Raw genomic sequence first — 20,325 nt, forward strand, 5'->3', positions numbered from 1 at the left:
CTGATTTTTTTCTTCTTGGTTTTATGTTTCTCTCTCTCCCTCTATCTCTTTCTTTGCAACTCTGTTATTCTATTTCTCTTTTTTTTCTCTCTTCATTTTTTGTTTCTCTGTACATATATGTGTTCATCTTGTAGATCTGGGTGAAGTTCTTGGAGATCTGGGTTAAGTTCTTGTAGATCTGGGTAAAGAGCCCGTTTAAAGCAGGTCAGCGTCTCTTATCTCCCCAATCCTTGTGAAGATATGTATTTTTTTTTTTTGTCAACAATCCATTTTGGTGCTTTTATATGGTATTGATATTTTCTATGATTTTGGGCTGATGATGTTATTGAGGTCTGATTCTCTTTTTTTTTCTTTTTTTTTTCTTTCAATTTTTTCCTGTTGTGTTTTGATAAACATGTTCTCTATTCCTGATATCATTCCTCAGTGGCAAAATTTTTGAACGTTGTTGTAAATTTTAGACGGGAGAAAAGCTCATTCATTACTCAGAAAAAGAAAATAAAGTTACAACAACTGACAATTTGTTGCTCTTTGAAACAGGTACTGAAGTAGCATGGATAAAAAGAAAGACTGAAGATGTTGCAGAACATTGAATATGTTCTATTTCTGTAATTTGTTTGTAATTAAATTTGTTTATTTTGTTTTGTTTTTAGGTTGTAAGTTTTATTTTAATGCTTGATATTTGTTGTTTTGTCAATTAGCAGTGCGTGGATGTGAATTGGGCCAATCGGTAATAATTAGGCCCAAAAGGTTTTAAATATCAATTGGGCTGAAACTTAAAAAAAATTTAAGAACAAAAAAAAAATCAATTAAGCTGAGTGTCGGCCCAAACCATAAAAACCGGAACCGAACCGGATCAAAATGGGTTCGGGTTGGTCCGGTTTTCTCAAGCATTTTAGTAAAAATCCGAACCGAACCGGACCGGTGAACAGTACCGGTTTCGGTTTTAAATTGATGTAGAAACCGGTCCAAACCGGACCGTGCCCACCCCTAAATAAAACTCTCACCAATGAGAGATGAAAAGCTCTCACAAAGGAGAGATGAAAAGCTCTCACAAAAGGAGAGGTGAAAAACTCTCACAAAAGGAGAGGTGAAAACTACACAGAGAACCCAAAGAGTCTCTGCAACTTATTCCAAACATAAAGAAATTGCAAAAAAGATGGTGGTGGAGATCCGACGTCGAAATGCAGGTGAAGATCCGACGTTGAGCCGCAGCCGCCAATAATGGTTGGATGAAAATCATAACAAAACTAAGACAAATAGGGAAAACCCTTTGTCTCTGAAAATGGGGGAAGAGGTGAAAGGAGGAAGAGAGGAAGAGAAGAGGGGAGAGGGGGGAAGAACAATGACTTCTTCCCCCCTCAAAGTGGAAAAGGCTCGAAGAGTGTTTTTTGGGGAGAAAGGGGGCTAAGGATAAATTTAGGCATATGTTTAATGTTATTTATTATTTAATTATGGAGTTGAAATTTTTGTTGTTGTTATATATTTATGGAGTTGTATTATTATTCACTATTGAGTTTTAATATTGTACATTATACGTGATACTAAGTTTGAACTTTAATAGGAATTCTTTCTATGTGGTACTAAGTTACTCGTATATTTTATCTTTGTTTTTTTTGTCAAGCTCATATATCTTATCATATATATCAAGTGTAATATATTGTAGTAAATTATTATAACTAAAAATCTATGGTGTGTTTAATTTTCTTTCACTAATTACTACATATTTTTTAAACTTACAATGTTTGTCAGGTCGCTACATAATCAACTTAAATCACTCAAACCCACCATGCCATATATTTCCTTCCAATTTTTTGTGATAAAATAATAAACAATTGACTAAGTAAACATCCTCTAAAGTTTCAATAAAAATTTTCAAGTTTTTCTCACAATTTTCGTGATTTTTATTCAATTTTTATCGATATTGATATTTCCTCAAAATTTCCATTGATATATCTGTATTTTTGGACCACCGATATTTCCGAAACTCTCAATATTTTAGACCTTGGATGGAACAAACATTTTAAGATTTTCTGATTATACAATACTTATAAAGTGGAACCATATCTCAACAAAAAAGAGAGGTTAAAGTGGAACTTATTGTTAGCAAATAATCTATTATTAGGGATGTTTATAAGCTAAGATTATACGCATATAATTTGCGATTTAGATTGACAATTTTTTTGGTCAAAGATTTAGAAGATTGATAATTTAACTCAATAATATGGTAGACTATTTGATGAAAGAACATTTGTTTCGGACAGATTGAGACCTTAACTTGTATATGAGTAGTCTCATATTCGAACTCCTATGACACATTGGTAGTGTGTGTGTGTGAAAAATCACCCTCTCCTTTGCTTGTAATTTAAAAAAATGAAAATAAGGTGCATCCACACATGAAAATACGATGAAAAATGAAATCCAAATCCACTAATTTTCTTTTTCCATCATATGATTCTGATTGTTTTAATGTGTAGTGTGTGTACGCTAGAAAATTGTTGTGGATGATTTGACTAGCCACCTTAGATTGAGTGAAAAATGAGAGCACTGTAAGTTTCGCAGGCCAGCCAGGAATTTCCCATCATTATAGTAGTGTAACCTATGAAGAATGTAGATCAAATTTCGGGTGTTTGGCTGTGCCTGCCCATGTTATTAGTAATGGTTGGTAAATTTTTAACATTTGGTTTGCCAACAAGAAGCAAAGTAAGCGACAGAACAACATAACATCTCCAAGGAAACTCACTTAAACGCAACCCGTTGTTTCTGGCCACCTTTTAACATATGTCATGTACAGTTATCAACGGACAGGAATTTGCTCTTCTCTTTGACTTGTCACAACGGTTGTTCCCTAAAAATAAAATAAAAATAAAGCTGATATAAACAGCAAATGTGTACAAATTTTCCCTTATAATTTAATGGATTGCCCAGTAGATTCATCTAAGCAGCAAATGCTAATATTTTGATTTCTCAGCTTTTAATGCTGTGGTAGGAAATGAAACTGACTCTTTTCGGTGCAGAGGAGAGGAGGAAACTGACTTTTGGAGCCAAATATTCTGGACTGAGTAAAGCCATTAATAGTATAATGATATGTACTTCACAACTGAACCCCAAATTCTAAATTCTTATACAAACAAGTTGACATCTCTTTAGGGTAAGCATTCAAAAGTTATTTCCGTGGGATTGTTGGCATTTTGTGCCTAAGCAATCGGATAAACTAGGATCCGATTCCTCTCGTTCTACATCAGTAACATCAATGTGGCTTATTTAACTATTGGTTTCTATTACTGTAGAGGCAACAGAATGGCAATAAAATTGTATCTAGTTTGTATAGGAGACCAATGACATTATATAAATACATGAAAGGCTGGAAGAGTATGTGCAAGATGTTACAATACCACTGGCACTATATGTTTGTATATATCAAGAATGAGTTTAACCATCCATTTTAGTTTCATTTGAGACAGTGAATTTTCCTAGTGAGGTCTGTGTTGTTGTTTGTGGCCTGCAATACGGGGAGCAAAGGAAGCCTCTTCGGATATGCCGACAGCATAGACAGGTTACTGTTGTTTTTTGGGACTTTGGGTAGCATAGGAGAGATAGTCTCAGTGGGATGATCAATGAGTATGGACGTTCTATTCCCTTCAATGAGACTGTGAATGAGGTAAAGAAACTAATAATACATTCATAGAGACAAAAAAAAGGTAGGAAATCCACCAGCATGTTAATGAACATTTTCTGGGATGGTTGTTCAAGAAATGGATTGCTATGATGTTGAAAATGCTTCAAGATGAAAATTTATACCATGTAAAATTGTTAACGCAGTTTTCCTTTCATAGCACACACATAAGTCATCTTCACAATCTCCTTCTAGCAATTAGTCTTTCCTACTGTAAATCGGATTTCTTGCTGTAAATTCGATTGTATTCATGTCTATATTATTTCCTATCTTAAGTAGATATCCTGTATCAGTATAAATAGGGACTTTGTTTAATTTGTTTAATACAAGGAAATATATTTTCTACATGGTATCAGCCTAACCTAGGGTTTCCTCCCTCTCCCTTATTCGATCCAATCCTCTCGTTTAGGTCCACCTCATGGCTTCGTCTGAATCCACCATCTCCCTCTCTAGCCCTAACTCTTCTCATTTTATCAAGCTTACTGGCTCCAACTATCTCCTTTGGCTCCCCCAACTCAAACCCTTTTTAGTCTGTCATGACCTCTAGAAATTTATCAATGGCACTCAGAAACAACCTTCTACCCAAACCTCCACTTCTACCATTGCAACACCTACAACCACCACCGCCACTCTTACTCAAACCAATCCCGCCCATACTTAGTGGTATCAACAAGACCAACTCATTGTTAGCTATATCACTAGTACACTCTCTGAGTCTATTCTCTCTCTCACCGTCGACTGCACCTCTGCCCGGGATCTCTAGGAGTGTCTTGAACGCCACTTCTTTCAATCCAGTATGGCTAGTGAATATGCTCTTCTTTTTCAACTCATGGATATGCAAAAAGGCTCTTAACCCATTGATGCTTACCTTCATCATGCTAAGTCCCTTGTTGATTCACTGGCTGCCATCAATTAGCCTGTCTCCCTAAAAGAACTTGTCATTGCTATCTTCCAAGGTTTAGGACCCGATTACAAAATGCTCATCATGGCAATTCTCAATTTTTTTGCTGATTTTTGTGCTCGTTTGTTAGCTTTCAATGCACAAGCTCCTCGAATCTCTCCTGATTAAAACACAACGCTAATGGCCACCTAATCTTCTCCTTATACCACCAGTCATACCCTTCAATTCTCACCGTGGTGGTGGCTTCTCCAGCAACAGGCATGATGGCCGTGGTGTCTAGCATGGTCGTGGCTGTGGTGGCTGGCGCAACTTCTCACCTTCCTGGAGTAACCCATGGAATGGCTCCCAGCAGCCCCAATGGCCTAATCAACCGTGGCCTCCTTTTGCTCCAAGTTCAGGACCTCAAAGCAACTAGCCTTCCTTTCAGCCTTCTTAGGCCCAATCTGCCGCTTCTAGCAAACACTCTGCCAGGCCCAACTCAGCTCTTGGTGTCTTGGGACCCGCTTGGTGCATCACATGCAATACCAATCAACATACTACTGCAACATGTCCCCATCGCTACAATGGCCTAGAATCATTTCCTTCTTTTGCTGGGGCTCAATTGATGTAGCCACCTAACTCCACTTGGTACCTTGACACAAGTGCCACTTATCACATGACTAGTAGTCCTTCTAATCTCCAAAATCAACAGCCATATTAGGGTAATAATTCTGTATTTCTTGGTAATGGAGATTCTCTCTCTATCTCTCATACTGGATCTCTTCCTCTTCTTTTAGGTTCTCACAAAATTTTTCTTCAAAGTGTCTTTTGTCTTCCATCTCTTCGTACTAATCTTCTTTATGTTGCCCGTTTTGCTCTGTGATAATTTAGTTTTCTTTGTTTTTACTCTTAACGTTTATCAAATCTATAACTTACGTACTCGTTCGTTACTCTTTCAGGGCCCTTCTAAAAATGGTCTTTACCCACTTTCCCTCTCCTCTCACTCATTCACTGTCCCCCGTGCCTTTACCACCTTGCACTCTCCTGCTTGGCATCGTCACCTTGGCCATCCATCTCATCTTGCGTTCTCTCACTTTGAGCCATCTCTAGGCTTTAAAGTCTCTCATGCTTTCTGTAAGGATTGTAAACTTAGCAAATCCACCAAACTATCCTTAATTAGTCAGAAAACTCTTGCCCCATCTCCCTTTTATTTAATTCACTCTGATGTATGGATGTCCCCGGTCATTTCTGTCACTGGTTATCTCTATTATGTCTTGTTTACAGATGACTTTTCCCATTACTCCTGGATCTATCCTATGCATAGTAAAAATGAGGTATTTTCTCACTTTCAAACCTTTCTAGCCATTATTAAAAATCAATTTCACACCACTGTGCAAATCCTTCAAAGTGACAATGACATTGAATATGTTAATATTGTTTTCCCTGATCTTTGCAGTCAACTAGGCATCCAGCAATGTTTCTCATGTCCCCACATTCCCCAACAAAATGGCCTAGCTGAACTTAAACACAGACACATTGCCACCATGATCCGTACCCTCCTTACCACTTCTCACACTCCCCACAATCTCTGGGTCGAAGCTGCCCTCATTGCTATTCATCTCATCAACCTACCTACTCTTAATCTTCAATGGGACACCCATACACTAGTCTCTTCCAATATTCTCCCTCCTACTCTCATCTCTGAGTGTTTGGGTGTTCTTGTTTTCCTTACCTTGGACCATATACTGAAAATAAACTCACCAACCATACCCTTGAATGTGTTTTCCTTGGATACAATTCTCACCACAAAGGTTACCATTGTTTACATCCCTCCACGGGTTGTGTTTACACGTCCCTTCATGTTTTATTTAACGAAATGCATTTTGCATTTGAGCATTTACAGGTATCATCTTTTTTAGAGTATGTGGATATTGAATTCCACTCAATTCTGCCATCCTACGCACTTGGGCCTGAATCCATCACCCCTACCCCAGACCTAGACTAATAAATGCACGGCACCTCCCTGGTGTGCACTTTTCCAGCTGCTGCAATCACAAGCCATGACCTCGGCCCTGCCGCACCCCATAATCCACTACACGACACTTCTTCTGCGTCAGCCTAGCCATTGCTCCCAACTTATTCCCGACGCCCTCGCATACACCTCTCTCCGCTTGTGCATGCCTCTGTTCCAGTAGTTCCGAACCCCCTAATTCCAGCAACTTCGAACCCCCCAGTTCCAGCACCTCCGACCCCCAGTTCCAGCAATTCCGCAATCTTTCACTTTTGCCCCTGTTCCTCATATGCGCACCCGCCTTTAAGATGGCATTCAAAAGCCCAAGCGTCATACCGACAACACTGTTAAATACCCCATTCTCTGTGCCTTATTAACTGTTGTTAATCATACTGAACCTACATGTTTTTCACAGGCCATTAAGCATCTTGAATGGCTTGACGCCATGACTGAAGAGATCAACGCACTTCTTAAAAATCATACATGCTCTTTGGTTTCTCTCTCTCATTCTCAGAACTTGGTTGGGTGCAAGTAGGTTTTCCGGATTAAGCGTCACTTTGATGGCTCCATTGAATGCTACAAAGCTCGTCTAGTTGCCAAAGGTTTTCATTAACGTCCGAGCATAGACTATGCTGAAACCTTCAGTCATGTTGTTAATCCTGCCACCATTCGCATTGTTCTCAGTCTTGCAGTTTCTCGTGGTTGGTCCCTTCGTCAACTTGATGTCAAAAATGCCTTTCTCTATGGGTTTCTTCAAGAAGATGTCTACATGGCTCAACCCCCTAGTTTCATTGATCCTACGTGTCCTTCTTATATTTGCAAGCTCCACAAAGCACTTTATAGCCTCAAACAAGCAATTCGTGCTTGGTTCCATCGCATCAGTACTTTCCTTCACTCTATAGGCTAAACGGAGCCAAGCTGACACTTCATTATTTATTTTTCAACAGGCCTCCCATACCATCTTTCTTCTTCTATATGCGACAAAATCGTGGTAATTGGCAGTGATTCCACTCAACTCTGACAATTCATCTATCTTTCAGATGGCCACTTTGACATCAAAGACCTTGGTCCACTCAGCTATTTCTTGGGTTTACAGTTTCTTCATAAGGATGGTACTCTCTACATCATTCAACTCAAATATGCACATGATATTTTACAGAAAGCCAATCTTCTCCACTCCAAACCCACATCTACTTTATTGGCTGCCAAGGTTCTCCTCTCTGTCTCTGATGGTACTCTCATCCCAACCCAACCGAGTATCACGAGCTTGTTGGTAGTTTATAGTATTTCACTCTTACTTGCCCTGACATATCTTTTTCCGTCAACACTTTTGCTCAGTTCACGAATGCCCCTTGCACCCCTCACCTTGTTGCCGCCAAACGGATACTTAGGTACATCAAGGGCACTATTGATCGCGGCCTCACCTTCACTCCTCAAATTGTTGCAGCTCACCTCACCGCCTATGGGTTGGGTGCCCTGATTCTCGTCGGTCGACCACTGGATATGTGATTACTCTTGAAACTAACCTTATCTCATGGTGTTCAAAGAAATAGTCCACAGTCTCGCACTCTAGTACAGAATCGGAATATTGTGCCCTCTCTCATGCTTGTGCCGAAACCACTTGGCTATACTCATTTCTTCATGAATTGGGTGTGCGTTTTCGGTTCCTGGTCCAACTCTTTTGTGACAATCTCAGCACCACGTACATGGCTGCCAATCCAGTTTTCTATGCCCGCACACATCACATTGAATTGGACTATCACTTTGTCCGTGAAAAGGTTGCTCTTGGAAGTCATCAAGTTCGCTTTGTTCCTTCTGTCGACCAACTTGCGGACCTGTTTACCAAAGCCATTGACAAACCACGCCATCAGCATATGTCTTCCAAACTTGTGCATCCTGTCACGCCCAGTTTGTGGGAGGGTGTTAACGCACCTTTCGTTTCATAGCACGCACGGAAGTCAACTCCACAATCTCCTCCTAGCAATTAGCCTTTCTTGCTGTAGATCGGATTGTATTCATGTCTATATTATTTCCTACCTTAAGTAGATATTCTGTATCAGTATAAATAGGGACTTTGTGTAATCTGTTTAATACAAGGAAATATATTTTCTACAAAAATATATAGCAGATTACCTCATAACTCATGTATTGTGTGATGATACTTCTTTCATTAGATGTCACAAGAAATCTAAGAGAGAGTATAATAACTGCTTAATTACAATTTATTCATTTTAATTGTTTAGCCAACTAACCTGCATACTTTCCCTTTTTTCATAGTACTCCCTGAATTTGTTGTATCTTGCCATTAGAGTCAAGGACAGACCCACAATGGGGTCAATGAAGTCAAACGACCCTATGGACTCCATGAAAGTAAGCTACAAGGTCCCCTTTAATGGTTGTGTGATCCCATAAATGGCTGAAGGAGATGGTTGCTGGTCTGAGGGAGAAGAAGATGCAGAGCGTGCTTCTATTTTTTATTTTTTATTTTTAAAACATGTTGGCCCAAACGACCTTTTTGGCCCAACGTTTAATTTTGTTTTTAAAAAACACGCTGGCCAAAATGACGTCGTTTTGGCCCAGCCCAGCGAATTTTTTTTTAAAAAGACCTAGCCAAAACGACGTCATTTTGGTCCAGGTCTTTAAAAAAAAAAAAAAAAGATTCAAAAAGAACTCTCCCGACTTCAGCATCTCCAATCCAAAACCCCTATTCCTAAACCCTCAAACCTAAATCCCCAATCTCCACACCCCCAAACCTTTAACCCCCTCACCAAACTTTTAAGCCCTAGCCCCAGCTCCTCCAAAAAATTGAACTTTTATACTATAACCCTATGAGATAAGATTCCTGGGTCCGTCCCTGATTGGAGTTGGAATTTCTGCATTTGTGGTACGTATCTATGTGGCTTAAGGCTTTTCCTCTGCATAAACAAGGAAGAATACAATGCAATAATAGCTGCAAGGCTGTAGCAAAAGTGGCTTTAGATTTGCTCTGCTTTTGATCTACAAAAAAACTTGTACTTGGTATTTGGTAAAAGGCATAAGAAACACCTGGACATAGTATAACAATACATAAATTTAATAACCAATTTATGATATACTTATCCTAAAGACATATCATTCATATTTTGCAGAAAGAGTTTGTTGGACAAGAACTGCAGAAAGGCAAACATCTCGGATGATGAGAATAGAATACTTCAAATCAGTCCTCAGACAAGATGTTGGTTACTTTGATAACCAAGATGCTGCTTCCACTAAGTCATTTATACCATCTCTTTTGATGCACATTTAATCCAAGACACTATAGCTGAGAAGGTTTTCAATCCCTTTTCTTTCTTATTGTGTGTGTGTGCAAGTGTGCAAGTGTGCTTGTTTACCTCCTGCCCTTAGTCTTTTGTGCTGACATCACCTATATTTCCTTTTTTGTAGATTCCCAACTGTCTGGCTCAGTTATCATCTTCTTTCATTAGCCTGGGAGGAGTTGCATTTTCGCTTTCTTGGCGACTTACAGTTGCAGCTCTTCCATTCTCTGTATTGTTTATTGTTCCAGCACTGGGATTTGGAAGGGTACTGAAGGACTTCGGAAGTAAATTGAATGGCGCGTATAGGGTTGCTGGTGGAATTGCTGAAGAAGCAATCTCATCAATACAGACTGTTTATTCATATGTTAGGGAGCGTCAAACACTACATAGATTCAGTAGTGCCCTTCAGAAAAGTATGGAGCTTGGTGTAAAGCAGGGTTTGATAAAGGGAATGCTGATAGGGAGCATGTGAATGGTTTATGCTAATTGGGCTTTCCAGGCTTGGATTGGTAGCATAATCATTATTGAGAGAGGAGAACAAGGTGGCCTTATTTTCTCTTGCAGAATCTATGTCATCTGGGGAGGACTGTGAGTTTCTTTTCTTTTTGCTGAATTTCTTTAGGTTGTCATTTTTAATTCATCAGAAATCACAAGTCTTTGTATCTTCAGGTCCATCATGAATGCACTTCCGAATCTCTCTTTCATTTTGGAGGCAACAAGTGTTATTGCTCGGATGTTACAAACGATTGAACGAGATCCTGCTATAGACACTCAAAAGAGAGGAAAAGTTTTAGGACATGGCAAAGGAAAAGTGGAGTTCAAATAGGAGTACTTTAGTTATCCATCGAGACCTGATACCCCCGTTCTTCAAGGACTCAATCTTACCTAGGGGTGTAATTCGGCCGGATCAGATCGGAAATAGATATTCCAATTCCAATTCAGAACCTTTCGAAATTCAATATAGACTTTCGATTCCGATTCTGAAAAATTCCAAAATTTTCGAAACTTTTCGATTCCGGAATGTTGTATTCTTCCTTGACAAAAAGAAATATTAAGAGATTTAAATGCCTAATTTAACTAAACTTTTATTAAGAATGCCCAACTTAGGAGTTTCATAATTAGCTCCACTGAACTATAACTTGATAGGCCCAAAGATGTTGAGCTTTATGTCTCTATGTAAAATGATTGAGGGTGAAGATATTTATAAAGGTTGTAACACTTGAAGTTTATTCTTGCAGTCGATGTGGGACTCCAAGCAGAAATAGAACTGCAACTTCTCTCTCTACTCTTTTATTGATTTCTACTTGGTTACTCCCCATCATTTCTCCTCTCTCTTCTGTTCATGTCTAATCCATGAATGCCAACCTTCATTTTCTTTCTTACTTAACCTCTTCAGATATGGAACAATATGTACTGATCCCGTTAGTAAAACAAAATAAACACTTCTCGAACCAAAAAAGAAATCATTCTTCAATTCTTTATCTCTACTGTTTCTTCTCTTGCTTTTTTATTTTCTGGGTTTGCACTCCATCCCCGCAGTCTGTCTCCATCAAAACTCAAGACAACACCAGCGTTGAAACTTGAAAGTCCCATCTCCTCAGACCCAACTTATCAAGAAACCCAAGAATGCCATCTTCTTCCTCTTGTCAGCATTGACCTAATTGTTACAGTAATCATGTGCCCTCGAACTTGTATTAGTGAAGTAAATTGATGTTTCAATTTCTTCCAAATTGTAAAATTATAGTACAAAAATCGTTCCCAATTAACCATCCACAGTGAAGAATTTTGATACCAATTAAGAGGCTTTCCTGGAGAAAAAAGAAGAGGCGAAGGGGGAGAAATAGAATTGGGGAAAAAAGAGGGGAGGTGCAGATGGGTGCGTTTGGGAAGAGATAGAGAGAGTTAAAGAGAATGGCATGGGGAGGTGGGGTTGTGCCAGATGGGTTTTTTTTGTTTTTGTTTCTGACCCTATGGGTTTTTCGTTTAAGATAATTTTAGGTGTTTTTAAAGATTTAGAATATTATTATATTTTTAAACTATATTTTATTTACAGGGTAAATTTTTTATTCTTTTTAAAAAAATTACATTCCTTTTTTCTAGATGAGACATAAACACAAATGTCTTTAAAAAGTAGTTAATATAAATTTGGATGAAAAAAAAGTAGTTCATATATATTGATACATGATGCAGCATTTCTATTTCCTTATTCTCAAATTGTACTATCACATTTTCATTGTTTTTATTTTATGAAATTGTTTTTCAATTAATCTATCAGACGCATTCTCGAAACCTACAACTCTCTGTATGTATATACAACAATCTATGCTATTTGTTCATTCTTAATCAAAATAGTTACATGTTATGTGTGTAAAGAGTGATAAACTTGCATTCAATATGTTAATCTTGCTCTAGACAATTGGAACACTACAATTGTCATGCTCCAATATGTTTATCTTATATGTGGTGTTTTATAAAATAATTTTATAATTAAAAGTTTAAATGAAGATAGTTTAAAATTTAAAATACGTACATAGATGGAATAGTTTACCACGTATGTAGTAGGTTTGGATATAACAATCACACATATGCATTTTTGTTATATTCAAACAAGCACATTTGCTCCAACAAAAAAGAAACAAGCACATTTGTCAAAAATATATAATCTTAGGGCATGTTTGGGAGGCCTCATTGGACAGGACAACCTTAAATAGTACTTCAAACCCACGTTTGGCAGGTAAGGGGACTAACTTAAATGAGCTTATATAGCCCAACAGTACAAAAATTGCCTCGCTCGCTCTTCCAATATAGCAAGCTTGAAACACGGTTCACACAATAGCGAGCTCACTAAACAAAACACGCGAGTCCAACGCGATACTGGTTTCTTCTTCTTCTTCACTTAGACACGAGTCCAGGCAATGGACGCCAAGTCCTCCACTTCCGAGCCCAAGTTCATCGAAAAGGCTTGAAATCTAGTAATCGCGTTGAGATCTTGCTGCTGCTAATGGTCGTCGAAGGCCGAGCTTTGGTCATACATGTGGGTCAGGGACGAAGAGGCTTGGGTCTCTGTTTGGCTATCAGAATAGCACACGATGTCGGCCTTGAGCTCGAAAGGCAACGACCAAGGGCTCTAACTTTGGGGGGCCTCAAATAGAAGCCATGATTCATTGAATTGACGCAAGAGTTGAAGCAGCCATGGCAGATGCAGAGAGTGGAGAAGATGATGGTGAGCCATGAAATTGAGTTGAATCGTTCATCGTATGAACAAATTGAGTAATGAAAAGTGATTAGGAAGAAAATTAGAGAAAGAATTGATGAAATTTGTGAGAGAATCACAACTGAAGAGTTTTTGGCAGGGAAGAAAATTTGAGAAAAAGGCAAAAATGAGGGAAGGATCAAAAGTTGTGAGGAAGAAGAGAACAGGAAGAAAGGAAAAAAATAAAAAAAGAGGGGCTGGGAAGGAAAGGTAGAAGAAAAGGAGAAAAAGGAGAAAAAAAAAGGAAAAAATGAAGAAGAGATAAGATAGTTTAGCTTTTAAAAAATATTTAAATTTATTTTTAGGTCAAAATCCTTAATTAAAAGTAAATATCAAATATTAAAATAAATATTAGAATTTTATTTATTTATAATTAAAATTAATTATTTTTTACTCCGACACAACTCCAAACATAAGTCTTCACTATTTTCACAATCCAGCTTCTTAGTTCGAGGCAGCACCAAACATAGGTCAGTACTTAATCCAGCTTAGTCCAATTCGAGCTAATCCAAGACAGTCCCAAGATTTAGTCCAGTCCATGACAGTCCGCCGTACCAAACGACTCCTTAAAGTTATAAATTATTATGTTTAATATATATTTTTTTTGGGATAGCCCCTATGTTAGTATATATGAATATTTGTATGTGGTGGTACAAAAAGATAACAAATAAGAGAAATGAAAAATAATGCAATTACAATTAGAAACTCGGAATTTTTAAGAAAAAATTGGAAAAATTGGAATGGAATGGGTTCGTAGAACTTCGGAATATTTTCGGATTGGAATTGCGGAATTTTCAACATTTATCGAAAATATCGGATTCGGCATTTTCGGATATCGGAGTCGAATTTTTTTGGAAAATTTCTGACCGGAATCGGTCGGAATCGGATTTTCCAATCCAAGTTACACCCTTAATCTTACCATATAGGCTGGAAAAACTGTAGGTTTTGTTGGAGGCAGTGGTTCTGCAAAATCTGCAATCATTTCAATACTCGAAAGATTTTATGATCCTGACAAAAGGAAAATTCTGCTTGATGGATATGTGTAAAGAATGTTTAGTTGGAAGGTTTTGGTATATTGTCAATAGTAGAGTACAGCAAAATATATACTACCAATATTACAGAATCTTCATAGCGTGATCCCCAATCCTAGGGATTGATTTGGATCTGTCTACCTATATCAAGTAACTACTCTATGTATGGTTATAATTAACATATTACAATAATAACATATCAATTACAATATATTATTCTAATACTCCCCCTCAAGTTGGAGAGTGAATGTCATGAAGTCCCAACTTGCTGCTTAATCTGGTATAGTCGTTCTTTCCCAAAGGCTTCGTAAAAATGTCTGCTAACTGAGCGTGGGAAGGGACATATGAAGGAGTGATCAGTCCGGCAAGCAGCTTTTCTCGAACGATGTGACAATCAATCTCAATATGTTTGGTGCGCTCGTGGAATACAGGGTTCGCAGCAATATATAAAGCAGCCTGATTGTCACAGTATAATGGAGCCGGGTTCACCTGAGGGACTTTCAGATCATGTAGTATGTATCGTAGCCAAGTGAGTTCCAAACAAGCGTTTGCCATGGCTCGGTACTCTGCTTCTGCGGATGAACGAGAAACATGTTGTTGCTTTTTGGATTTCCATGAGATGAGAGAATTTCCCAGAAAAATACAAAAACCTGTGACAGATTGTCTTGTGGTACGGCATCCGGCATGGTCTGAATCACAGTAAGCTCTCAAAGCAAGATTGTTTGATGCAGGAAATAATAAGCCTTGACCTGGAGAATTTTTTATGAATCTGAGAACACGGAGTGCTGCATCCCAATGTGGTTTTCTAGGCTCATGCATGAATTGACTCAATGTCCGAACTGAATATACTATGTCGGGCCTTGTTACAGTGAGGTAGATCAAGCGTCCCACTAACCGTCGGTATTTCATAGGATCATTGAGTAAAGCTCCATCTGTGGGTGTGAGTCTGAGATTTTGCTCCATTGGAAACTTATCTGGACGAGCGCCTAAGAGACCCGCATCTTGTAATATGTCCAAAGCATATTTCCTTTGAGACATGTAAATACCTTTCTTGGAACGAGAGAACTCAATACCCAAGAAGTATTTTAAATCACCAAGGTCCTTGATGCGAAAATGCTTGAGGAGAAAAGATTTGAGATGCTCCATTTCTTGCAAATCATTCCCTGTGAGAAGTATGTCATCCACATAAATAAGAATAGCTGTAAAAGAATTATTTCGAACCTTGGTGAACAAGGAGTAATCGGATTTTGACTGCTGAAAGCCTGCCTGTTGAATAGCACCAGAAAATTTGGAAAACCAGTTCCTGGAAGCCTGTTTAAGTCCATAAAGGGACTTATTGAGCCGACATACAGTATTCTCCCCCTGTCGGCGAAGTCCGGGAGGAAGGTCCATGTACACGACTTCGTGCAAATCGCCATGGAGGAAGGCATTCTGAACATCTAATTGATGGATGAACCAATTACGAGCAGCGGCAACAGTGAGAAGACAACGCAATGTGGTGAGTTTGGCTGTAGGAGAGAATGTTTCCTGGTAATCAATGCCGTCCACCTGTGTGTAGCCCTTGGCCACAAGCCGGGCTTTGTAACGATCAATGGTGCCATCAGATTTATATTTGAGTTTGAAAACCCATTTACAACCAATGGGTTTGTGTCCAGGTGGCAACGGGACAAGAGTCCATGTATTGTTTTGTGCCAAAGCATCTAATTCTGTTTGCATGGCCTGTTGCCAATTGGGATCAAGGATGGCTTGAGCATAACTGGTGGGTTCAGTGGTGCCTGAAATGTTAACTAAAAAGGAATAATGGGGGGATGAAATGCGAGAATAAGACAAGAAATGAGAGAGTGGGTATTTTGTACCTGTAACAGCAGATGGCGACCGGGCAGATGAAGAGGCATGGTTGGACATGTGGTAATGTTGGTGCCATGTGGGAGCCTGCCTTGGACGAGTGGAATGACGTGCTGGAGCTATGGGAGATGAATGAGGTGAACCAAGTAATGTTGGTTCAGATGGAAAATGAAGAAGTGGCAAGGTGTGGTCAGATGAATGGGAGATAGGTGGAGTGTTGGGAACCACTTGACTGGTGGTGGCGGGGTGAGGTTGTGGAGAGGAAGGAGTGATGCTGGTAGGTTCTACAAGGGAGGCATCAAGAGGTGGACATGTGGTGTCATGGGTAGGTGTGTTAATGCTAGTTGGGATTGGGATGGCAGGAGGTGAATACGTGATGTCATTGGGTGATGAAATGGGATTTATAGAAAGTGGTGGTTCAATGTCAAAAATTGGGTTAGGAATAATAGGAGTGGAGGAAGCAGGTTGAGGTGGGATAGTGGAGAAAGGAAAAATATGTTCATGGAACTGAACATCTCTATTAACTAAAAATTTGGAGGTGTGCAGATCAAAAAGTTTGTAGCCCTTTTGTCCCATTGGATAGCCAACAAAAATACAAGGTGTGGCACGAGCATCAAATTTTTGTAGGGGATGAGTCACAGTAGCATAACAAAGGCACCCAAAAACTCTAAGATGGTTAAGGGTTGGTGGCTGGTGATAAAGCATCTCAAAAGGAGATTTATTGGACAATAATGGAGTGGGCAAACGATTGATGAGATAGACAGCAGTTAAAACACACTCCCCCCAAAAAATGAGAGGTAAATTGGCTTGGAAACGTAGAGCACGGGCAACATTGAGAATGTGACGATGTTTGCGCTCAACAACTCCATTTTGTTGTGGAGTGTGAACACAGGATCGTTGATGTGCAATTCCATTGGTTTGCAAAAACTCTTTCATGGATAAAAATTCTGAACCATTGTCAGTGCGAATGGCTTTAACATTGAAATTGAATTGAGTTTTGACAAAAGTAAAAAAAGATTTTAGAAGAGTTTGTGTTTCAGATTTGTGAACCATCAAGAAAAGCCAAGTGCATCGAGTAAAGTCATCAACAATTGTAAGAAAAAAACGAGCTCCTGAATGAGAGGCTATTTTATGTGGACCCCAAATGTCACAATGTAATAAGTCAAATGCTGAACGCGATGAAATAGAACTTAGTGGAAAAGGAATTCTTGTTTGTTTAGCCATATGACAAATGCCACAATTATTGTCAACAGAAACAATTTTTGAAGGAAGCAATGAAGAAAGTAATTGAAACCGAGCAGGTGAAGGGTGTCCGAGATGAAGGTGCCATAAATTGGAGGTTTGTGAAACTTGACAGGAAACAGGTATCCTTGGCAAAGGCGACATGTAATAGAGACCACCACGTTGTTTACCCATACCAATCATCTTCCTGGTAGCCAAGTCCTGTAAGACACAAAATGTGGGAAACAAAATAACACAACAATTGAGTGAGTCGGTAATTTTGCTGGCTGACATTAAATTCAAGTGAAAGGAAGGAACACACAAAACATTATCTAAGGTGATGGTGTTATTGAAAGGAATTGTGCCAACTGAAGTAATTGGTGCGGAAGAACCGGTGGGTAAGTTAACAATGGGAGTGTGAGATGGTTGCGTTTTTGTGAAAAGTGTAGAATCAGATGTAATATGATCTGTAGCCCCGCTATCCAAAATCCAAGGTTTGCTAGAAACAGAATTAATTGAAGGAACAGTAAAGGTGGACAGACCTGCTGCATTCACAAATGCATGGTTATTACCAGAGGATGATGCATTGGTGTTGACTAGTGACATGGCTGTGGCCAATTGTTGATATTGGTCAGAAGTAAGTCCACTCAAGAAGGTTTGAGCTGAAAAGTCTGGAGCTTGAATTGGGTTTTGTGAAGGCTGTGTGACACTTGAAGAGCCAGCTTGCTGTGCAGCGTGTGCGGATGGGAAGGATGAGCCCGCATGTGGAACAAACCCATGTGATTGCTGCGTGAAGGTGCGCGTGTTACTACCTGAGAAACCAGAATTTCTGCGTGAGTTTGTACCTCGATTGGACCCTTGGTTTTCATTCCTGGCATGATTTCCTTGTCCGCTTGATGTGTGGGTTCCGTCCTTGAAACGGCAAGTGTCTTCCGTATGTCCGTTTCGATTACAAAAATTGCAATGGAATTTTAATTGCCTGCAATCTGCAATTACATGACCATTGCGATCACAATGATCACAATGTTTATTTTTGGAATTGTTTGGACGGCTTTGGATAGCTGCAGCAATAGAAAAGTTCTCGGTTGTTCCCGATGTCATCTGTCGTTGTGTTTCATCTTGAATGACAAGTGAATAAGCTTGACGGACTTTGGGCAATGGTGTTATCATGAGGATGTTGCTGCGAACGCCACTGAATGTGTCATTAAGGCCCATGAGAAATTGCATCATCTTAGCTTCTTCTCTTTCTTCGTTGTGTGCTTTCATCTCATTGCAAGTGAGAGGAGTTCTGTATGTTTCTAATTCGTCCCAAAGGCCTTTGAGTTTTGTGAAATAGGCTGAGACTGTCATGGTGCCCTGTGTGAGAGAGGCGATGGACTTCTGAATCTGATAAATTGTTGGCGCATTTTTTTGTGAGAATTGGTCTTTGAAATCTTCCCATACTTGATGAGCGGTCTTGGCATGGACAACCCCTTTGTCTAGATCGGGTTCCACGGAGTGAGCAAGCCATGATAAAATCATACTGTTGCATTGATTCCAAAGAGCATATTCTGTGGGGTTTTCTGTTTCTGATGGCGGTTTAATGGATCCATTGACAAAGCCAATTTTGTTCTTGGCTGTGAGGGCATGAATCATGGATTTATTCCAAGATGGATAATTAGCGCCGTTCAATTTTGTTGGAACGAGCATATGACTAGGGTGGTCTGAAGAATGAACATAGTATGGATTTGATGTATCCATACTAGAATTGCTGTTGCTATTGCTTGAATTTTTGGAATTGGATTTCTTGTTTTCTGGTGTTTGTTCTTTGTCTGACATGGTGGTTGTAGGTTCGCTGGAGGGTTTTGAAAAGGTTAGGAAATCAGGCACTAGGGCGCAGCTCTGATACCATGTAAAGAATGTTTAGTTGGAAGGTTTTGGTATATTGTCAATAGTAGAGTACAGCAAAATATATACTACCAATATTACAGAATCTTCATAGCGTGATCCCCAATCCTAGGGATTGATTTGGATCTGTCTACCTATATCAAGTAAATACTCTATGTATGGTTATAATTAACATATTACAATAATAACATATCAATTACAATATATTATTCTAATAATATGATATAAAGAGACTTCAGCTTAAATGGTTGAGATCCCATATGGGACTTGTTAATCAAGAACCAGTTCTCTTTGCAACATCTATAAAAGAAAACATTTTATTTGGAAAAGAAGGAGCTGCAATGGAGCATGTCATAAGTGCAGCTAAGACAGCAAATGCACATGACTTCATCGTTAAGTTAGCTGATGGATATGATACTCAAGTAAGCCAAATTTTTTTAGTCCTTTAAATCAATACATTATCTGATTACAGTTACTAATTTTGACCAGTGTTGCTTTAGATGGGCCAATTTGGAGTTCAGTTGTCTGGAGGGCAAAAGCAAAGGGTTGCTATAGCAAGGGCACTGCTTAGAAATCCAAGAATCCTTCTGCTTGATGAAGCCACAAGCGCTTTGGATGCACAATCTGAAAGTGTAGTGCAGGAAGCACTAGACCATGCTTCGATCGGAAGGACAACACTTATTGTTGCTCATCGGCTTTCCACAATTTGCAAAGCGGATTTGATAATGGTTCTTCAATCTGGGAAAGTAATTGAGTCAGGCTCCCATGAGGAGATGATGCATATGAAAAACTAAGAAGGTGAAGAAGGGGGTGCATACAGCAAAATAGTGCACTTGCAGCAATTAGCCATGCAAATGAAGCACTGAATGGCCCCAGACATCCAGCCGAAGATATAAGCCACATAAAAATGATGACCAGTGTAAGACCTTTACCAATTAGCATAAGTCCTTCACCATTTAGTATAAGGCCTTCACCAATCAGCATAAGATCAAGCTGGCAAAACAGCCCAGCCCACCAATTCAGCTCAGTATATTCCTTAAGCGTTGCGGATATTTCCCAAATGCACTTTTATGGTAACTTCAACTATGTAAAGCAAGAAAATACTTCTTATCCTCCTCCATCCCAATTGCGTTTGTATCGAATGAATGCACCTGAGTGGAAGCAAGCATTACTTGGTGTTAATGCAGCCTTTCTTTCCTAACCTACATGGAAGTCAACTTCACAATCT

The 20,325-nt window shown here is 39.1% G+C and overlaps 1 long non-coding RNA gene and 1 pseudogene across 1 annotated transcript; both read left to right on the forward strand.

Annotated features, from left to right (window-relative positions):
* Nucleotides 34-802, forward strand: LOC109946512. The gene is made up of 2 exons (XR_002269646.1): nucleotides 34-204; nucleotides 538-802. It is a non-coding gene; the product is annotated as an uncharacterized LOC109946512 (long non-coding RNA).
* Nucleotides 3,354-20,298, forward strand: LOC18792864 (annotated as a pseudogene).

The sequence above is a fragment of the Prunus persica genome, chromosome G1 (assembly GCF_000346465.2).
Source record: "Prunus persica cultivar Lovell chromosome G1, Prunus_persica_NCBIv2, whole genome shotgun sequence".
Lineage (NCBI taxonomy): Eukaryota > Viridiplantae > Streptophyta > Magnoliopsida > Rosales > Rosaceae > Prunus > Prunus persica.